Source organism: Pseudochaenichthys georgianus, chromosome 17 (assembly GCF_902827115.2).
Source record: "Pseudochaenichthys georgianus chromosome 17, fPseGeo1.2, whole genome shotgun sequence".
NCBI lineage: Eukaryota > Metazoa > Chordata > Actinopteri > Perciformes > Channichthyidae > Pseudochaenichthys > Pseudochaenichthys georgianus.
The window spans coordinates 28,338,522-28,347,190 of NC_047519.1; positions in this window are offsets into that span (position 1 = coordinate 28,338,522).

Below are 8,669 nucleotides of genomic sequence, written 5' to 3' on the forward strand. Positions count from 1 at the left end.
CTAAAACATCAGTGGAAAAGCCCTCGATATCCCTTACGCGCGTACCTAAATAGCATTGCAGGAGAAGCACCCTCTTGGTGTTAGCTATTCCTCCCATGGGTCCTAGCTGCTTTGCTCTGAGAACCTGAGAGGCTTTAATGTACACCGCTGCTGGACTCCTCCTAACTTCCTGCCCTGTACCAGGCTCTAATATGAGCTGTAACTTTGTGGTGCGCTGTAATCCGACAACGTTTTGACAGCTGTTACCATGAAGGAAGTGGGTGCAACAAAAGCACATACTGAAAGAAAATCAAGCAAACTTTGCCCCCGACCCTACTCCTGACTACCTCCCATTCCCACTCTCATCATTTGGTCTGCTCGGACATGCTCAGGGCTGAAAACTAAGCAAGAGTGAATAGTGAGATAATTCTTGGACTGCTGAAAAAGGCAGATGATTTGTTGTTCCAGCCTCACCCCGCTGCACAGGATGTAAGTGTGCTGCTTTAGGGAGTATGTTGGTCTAGTTGTGATATTTATGGAAACTGGAAGCAGAGTCAATGGCAGTAAATGTATAGCTCAATATGCAGGTTCATCAAAACCCCTTAACAATAATAGTTCAACATTTCAGCCTGCTTTCTTGCCCAAAGTAAGTTGAAAGATCCATACCACTTCCATGTCGCTACAGTTAATATGAAGCTACCAACAACTTAGCACAAAGACCAGAAAACCTGGCAACTTTAATTTGACGTAAGACATGAGGAAGTAACTGCGTGGGGCAAAGAAATACTCTGGCACTACCTCACCCAAGAGAGCTATTTATTTGTGTGCCGACATTTGACTGACTAACTAATGCTTGTTGTGCCAGCAACAGTATACTTTATAGTGTATTTTATTACATTCAATTATTTCATGAAGAAGATAGTTTCCTTTTTTTCCCTTAAGCCCATGTCACACTGTCCCGAAATTGACACCCGATGGACACACGATAAAGGAAATGTTCAAATTCGGCTCTGATCGTAACAACATCGGGCCATTCGTGAGGGCATCTTAAGCCATCGTATGACCGCCGGTGGAGTTTCTCAGGCTCCGGCAGCAACTTTGTGAGCGGCAACTTCGTAAGGCACTCGTGAGGGCATCTTGTTAAATCGTATCACCTTCTTGTTATCATCGGTGCCATCGGGCAGGGGCGGACTGGCCATCGGGAATACCGGGAGTTTCCCCGGTGGGCCGGTGCTGTGTGTGGGCCGGAGGGCCAAAAAAAACATTTGTAAGTGTTCCGGCCCAGCCCAGCCCAGTGGGGTGTGGCCAGGGTTGGGTTGTAATGGAATACATGTAACGGCGTTACGTAATCAGAATACAAAAATCAAGTAACTGTATTCAGCTCGTGTTACATTTGAAAAACGAGTAATCTGATTACAGTTACTTTCGTAAACCTGAAGTGAATACATTTTACATTACTTATTGGAATTATTGGTGGAAAGATTTCCTCACAACATGTAATATTCATTACTAAAGGTACAGCCTTGTCTGGTTTCTTGCTCAAGGGCACCACGGCAGGGCAGGAGGTGAACTGGGACCTCTCCAAGTAGAAGTCCACACTACAAATAGGTCTGGTCGGGGACTTGAACCGGCGATCCTACGGCTCACAGTCCAAGCCCCTACTGACTGCCATAGATTTAGTCCCTAATTTTGCTCTCAAAATGGACCAGATTGATACATTTAACTTCGACATTTAAAAAAAAATCTTCCCGGGGGAGCATGCCCCCGGACTCCCCTAGAGGAGGTGAGTTCCATCACTTGCCCACACCCCCACTCAAGGGCTCAGGTAATGTGATTACTATATGAATAATTGTCCAAAATAACATTAAAGGCATAGGGTTTTTTGTTAAGTAACATACTTTCGTCGCCGGCCGGCCGATACATGCCGCGCATTAAGTGGGCCTGTCTGTCAATTCATCCCCGGGCCACTTTTTCCCCCCAGTCCGCCCCTGCCATCGGGCATTCGCCCTCACTCTGATCGGGCGAATGCCCGATGGCACCGATGATAACAAGATGCCCTCACGATGGCCTTACGAAGGGCAAAATTGACACACGAATTCAACACGAAAATGAAACTTCGCAAGGTCCTTCTGCAATTTTTTGGCATGCCAAAGATTTTGCCACCGCTCACGAAGTTGCTGCCGGAGCCTGAGAAACTCCACCAGCGGTCATACGATGGCTTAAGATGCCCTCACGAATGGCCCGATGTTGCTACAATCACAGCCGAATTTGAACATTTCCTTTATCGTGTGTCCATCGGGTTGTTTTATTGCACAACAAAATCATGTAAACATATTATGTAAATAACCCAATTTGTGTTCTGTGAAACTGAAAAGGATATAATATATTATTTTGAAGGCGAGTTGACAGGAAGTTTTTGGAAACAACATTACGGAGAAAACTTAATATCTTCTACATATAAAGACGGATAAAGTAAAGAACAAAGTCTGAAAATATCAGTACAGTATCATAGTACTTTAACATAATTGTTTTTGTTACTTCCGTTGCAGTTGTATGTCTTAAATGTAATGTAAATGTTGCCTTCGTGTGTGGTTCGGGGCCATCTTCGTGCGAAATTCACAATTCCATATTCGTGTGTCCATCGGGTGTCAATTTCGGGACGGTGCTTTAAAGAGTTTCATGGTGTCACAATAACATTAATGAGAATCCAAGTATTAAATCCTCAAAGACAAACTCACTGGGTAACACATGTGTGCTGAGAACTATGAAAACACCTTAGCTCATGCTGCAAGTCTGTGGAAATCACAGATTTATGATTTTTTTCAGCATGTTGGGAAAAAGCTAGTTCCTCTCTGGAAAGTGTGATATGGGTCTGAAGGGTATGTACCTTCCTCGCCTCCTTCCTGTGCCCTGCCCAATAGCTTACCCTGTTTATAACTGTTTTTGATTGTTGTTAAGTACCTGTCAAAGCTCCTGCTTGTCCCTCTCCTTGGAAAAACATGTGAGCTCAGCATCTCTCAGTACAGGAGTGAATTAAGAAAATGCAGTGCATTGGGGAAAAACACTTAGTGTACCAAACACTTATATCTGGTGGTGAAAATCTGCTGTTAAAACAAGGATGACTTTGTTTAAATCAGCATGCTCACAGTCAGTCAAGTTGAGTGATAAACTTGATGGTGATGAACCAGAGACACATTTAATGTATGTACTTCTTGAGTATCAGCAATAAGAACTTAATAATTACTTCAGTTATTATAGGACAGGCTGCTCAAATGATTTAACACCAGGAAGATCATTGAAGTGTAATACATATCTAACATATGTCATGTGTTCAAATGCACTGGGAAAACTATCAGTGTTTTTGGACTGCCTTGTACTGGAGGTCCCTGCACTTTTTCTTTACTCGACTAGGAAGACAGCTTTTGCAAATGTCCGAGGCCGCCCTATAAGACGCGATAGATAATGATGATAACTGGCTCAGGAGCTTTTCAACACTTACTCACAATCATAAAAATGTCAGCTTCACATGACAAAGCTCATTTCTCAAATAGCCCTCCTTCTGTTATAATATGCTGCTCCTCTACTCTTGTCCAAATGAAGAATTCAATACAGCTCATAAATTGTAAAAAAAACCCGAGTCAACGTTTTACTTCTGGAAAAATAGAATAATAAACAAACAAATTATTCTATAAATAATGATGGAGCATTGTGATTATTTCATTGGTAAAACATGCTTGGACATGGGGAAAGCCCTAGGGACCCCAAAGCTAGGGGGATGGGATAAACATAGATCTGCTCAGACGCCTGGGTTTTTTGGCACGCCTGCTGCACTTGCAATAGCACCAGGAGAGTTGGAGCGCTTGCCAGGAGAGGTGCAGGGTTAGAAACATTTCATTCTTGAGGAAATTCCTCCTATTACTCCATTATTCATCAGAATCTCTGAGGATGTGGATGCTCTAACTGCTCTAGCAGAGACCATTCGGAAGAAAACAGTTCATCATGGTAGATATCCGAGACAAGAGAGTGTTTTGATGTATCACCCGTAGGATGTATGCGATGGACTTATACTCCTCAGTCCAACAATTTACTTGGACAGTAAGTACTTTGGAGATTGCTCAATGGATATTCAATACCATAACTACACAACATTAAATGTCATAGCAGCCATTCAGAATTGTGAAGGAGAAATGTTCTATAACCAGGCTACCACCTGTTTTGTCTATCAGGAATTTCATGAAATATTAACTACTGGGACACACTATGGGTTTTGTTTTCTCCCAAAATGTTGATGTTATATAAGAACACAAGGGAAAGTTGTCCAGCAGTGAATCGAGGAGGACCTGGAAGTTTCTATCAGCAGCTGCGCTGACCTACGACCAGTCATTTGTGTCTGCGTGTGGGGTGGTGATGCGGAAATTAGTTGTAGTTGTGGTAACTGTGTGTGTGTGTGTGTGTGTGTGTGTGTGTGTGTGTGTGTGTGTGTGTGTGTGTGTGTGTGTGTGTGTGTGTGTGTGTGTGTGTGTGTGTGTGTGTGTGTGTGTGTGTGTGTGTGTGTGTGTGTGTGTGTGTGTGTGTGTGTGTGTGTGTTGGTGGGAGGGGGGTTACAATGGGAGGCTGATGAAAGCGAGGGGGTTTACAGAGATGGGCTCTGAAGCTGCTGTCCAGCTCATGCTTCAATTGTGCAGTAAAGATTCCCCAGCTGTCCTACGGATTAGCCCGTGTGCTTATGTGATTAGGATACATGGCACCGTGGCTAGACCCGGCGCCTCTGACCCGGAGAATGTAGAATGAGTTGAGATGGGAGGAAAAAGGATGGACGGGTGATGTTGCGGAGTCCACAAACACTGACCACCCAACATAAGACCTGGGTTTGTTGAGTGCATGAGAGGTAAAACAAGTCTGTAGCTAACTGTAGTAAATGAAGGCAGGTTAATGTTTTTGACATAATATTAGAATGTATACTCAAAACAGGATTTAACTGCTACCAACATTAACTCCTGAACCTGGATCTATACCTGTGAGTCAATACATGGTCAATGCCTAAAGTTTAGCATCAAGTGTTGCCCAAAGATACCATTGCTGAAACATTAGATGAAAGTGTTGAACATCATCAGGTTGTGTCATGCTTATATCATAAAGGAACCACATCAACATGACTTATTCGATACACAGGTTCTAAAAAAAGCATTCTTTGAATCCCATTTGACTTATATTAAATCATCAACTTGGAGTGTCATTTTATATGTAAAAGACATACCTAAACTGTAAAGGGCTCTTACATGTTAACATTTGCCAACTGAAAAGCATGGAAAAGCTTCCAAATATGGGAAACTTTGATGCTAACACAGGAAGAGGCAATACTTTTCCTCCTGCATCCTCTTACTAACATGTTGGTCTGGGAGAGCTCAGAATGACTGACATGTGGTATGACAAACAGTGTGACAACATGGTGTGTGTGAGCTGCCCTGCACAGCTGCACATTGCCCGCTTGACTGTACCAGACGCTATGGCACGGGTTCAACAGTAACGCTGACTTCATGGGTCACAACCAGCGCTGCTAACTGGAGGCAGTGAAACCATGGCGGTTGCCCATAAATTAATTAACAGCGTAATACAAATAGGCTAAAGTTGGAAGGTATACAAAAAGGCAACTCATTCATTCCCTCAACACTTCTACCGTTACAACACCAACAACAAATTTGGTGTGGGAATATGAGCTTAGGAGATAGTAATCCCGTCTACAAATGCAAGATAGTTTGCTTTAGCTGGATTCCCACCCCTGCTGTTTTTGTTACAAGCATTTGCCAACTAAATGGAATCCCAAAGGATAGTTGGGTTTCGTTTAACATAGAGGTACTTGAGGATCTGTCACCACGATCTCAACAAGTGTGGCTGGCTGCTTCAATAGGAGCCACTCACAAGGACAGAAGAAAGAAAATACCACATTGTCGGTGGGGGCGGGTCTCCATTTTGTGTGAATTTGGTCATTTGTTGGCCGAGGTCAGCTCCTGCAGATTAGTCTTGATGGTGGTGTGTGTGTGCATGTGTGGTGGGGTTGGGCTAAATTGTTAATCCATTGATTTACTTGGAGTTAACACGCTGGCCAGGGTCCAACAGAGACTTAAGTCACAATTGGAGTGCAGCAAATATATTGAGAGGAGATGGTGGGAAAGTTAAAATGCTGCTTTTCTTTGACAAAAGGGGAATTTGAAGAGGAAATTGAAGCAAGAGTCTGCGGTAGGTTGGTCGAAAAGTCCTTAACTACTGTCTACGCCATTGTTTGTGATTTGCTTTGGCTAATATTTTGAAATTGTAAAACATAAAGAAATACAGCGTACGTCTTGACATAGAAAAGCAGGCCACATTGGCAGAACATACGCATTTCAAAATGAATAATTGAAAAGACAACATCACAATCAAGCCCAAAAATCTTAAATAAATGTTTCCCCTTGTAGCCTACTGACAGAACAGTATTTTCTTGGCAATGTAAACATGAGAAACATAGTCATTGCGCAACAACACAGTGATGAATTATTTCATTTTAAAGATAATGGAACAAGGGGTGCATTGTCAGACATGTTGACCGATCGACATATTCAGAGATTCTTGGAACATGTTAAAACAGGACAGTGAAAGCGTAACCGTCCTGGACAAAGAAACATTCCTTGTGTCAGTGATACTTGTGTTTTTTCACGTCCATGTTTTCAATTATGTTAGCAGGCTTGTTGAGAGAGACAAGCAAGATTACCATGGAAAAAAAACACTCATCATGCTCGACAGCTATTTACGGAGCTGCTGTAGACTCGCAGGAATGGTCCTCCACCTTGACTTATTGAATTATGGAGAAGCTGTCGACAGGTTGAGCAACTGTCTCCTTCTCTCTGTGTTTCCTTACATTCACTTTACTCAACACGGAGCTGCAGCTGTCAGTGTCTGCTCCATTCCTTGACTGCATCCAGACAGGGTGGATGAGTGCACCTTGCATGCTCATATCACGGTGACCTCAGGTTGTTTGTTACTTCTCAAAAAGCCAATCAAATTTTAGCATAGCAATCTTAGGAATTAGGTCTGGATTGGAAGAAAATGTGTCTATTGATTTACATCCAATGCCATCATTCAATGCAAGAAGTAGAGGGGTCCATTTGTTGGGAACCATAGGAAGTTTAGTGCGTTGTGCATGCTAACCCTAACCCTAACCCTAACCGTAGCCCTAAGCTCAACATTTTAGAATTGATTATTAGTATGTCACTCAAAACATGCAACTCACTCTGAAAAATGTGCCCCATCAAAAAAGGCCCTCCAGAACATTCTGGAGCTCAACGCGAAATATTTTGGCTAACTGGTAGGAAGTAAGTGAGGGCAACGTATGTGTATACTGCAAGGCTGTTTAGGTAAATGGGGGGCAGGTGAGTTTAGTGGCGGGGAAGTCAAGGGCTGGGAATGTCGAGAAAGAAGATACTGCAAATAAGGAAGATATGGCTAGATCTGAAATGACAAGAGAGTGATGTCCCAAAGTTATTCACATTCTGGATCTGGATCTGGATTAATACTGAGCAGAACCCAGAGGTATCACGCTCAGTGGGGGATGGATGATCCCCGCTAAATGTCTCTTAAAATTTCCCGGAAGCACTCCACGGTTTCTGCGATGACAGCTTCTTCTGGTAGCAAATTCCACTCTCTGATTGTTCTCGGAAAGAAGGAGTATTTAAGAGTGTCACTAGTTGCGAAAATTCGCTCGAAGTTCAAAGAGTTGGCTTTGCGGGTTACACTTCTTCTAACTGGCTCTGATTAACACATTGATTGAAAACAGAGCGAATATTTACCTTTAGAAGTAGTAATTAGCATATGTTTTTTAATAAATATAGATTTATAGATGAGATTCAACATTGGTGGAATTCTAAAACTTGGCATTTTAGCATGTTTTTTTTATCCCAATAGTCTTTGGTTTTAGGGGTTGCTTCCTTGTGAGTTAGTTCATCCATATATCCATTAAATCAGCATTTCTTGGGAGTGGAAGAAATAATTTACTGTCTGTAGTCGGCCAGTTTTGTAAACTTCTCTAACATTGTGCTGATGCTGCAATCCATTACTGAACCACCTGCTGGTCCAGCCAAAGAATACAAATAATTATAAAACAGGTGTGTTTTCTGTAAAATGACCTTTGACATTCGTTTTAAATACACTAGTATTAGTAATGTGTTGACTCCTGTGAGAATGCACAGCTGTCTTTGCTGAGCTTTCCTTTTTTGAACAGTTTGTTGTTCCAGGTTTGTTGTTCTACATGTCTTGAACTGTATTCCTGCCGAACCTACAGGGCTTTAAAGTAAAGCTGAAAAGAAAACCTGAATATAATTTTATTGGAAAAGCATGTTAGGTCAGTGTTTTTGAAAGACCCTTTTTTCATATTAAAGTACCTTTTATAACTGAGTATTAAGTTCCAGTTGACTAACCAAAACATTTGGGTGGTTAATATGTAGTATATGTGCAAAAGCAGAATGCATGCTGAGTTTAGTGGTATTTAGAAATTGGAGGTTATTAAAAAGTGAGGCCGCAGTTGTAGTTATGATTACTTCTAACTCATAGTGAGCTCTGAGCTGTGACTACAGGGAATTATGACGTCACTGTGGCTGGGGAAGAGGGTGGCTTGTGTGGACCAAGCCCATGGATCACATCCAGAAGCACTGTAACCT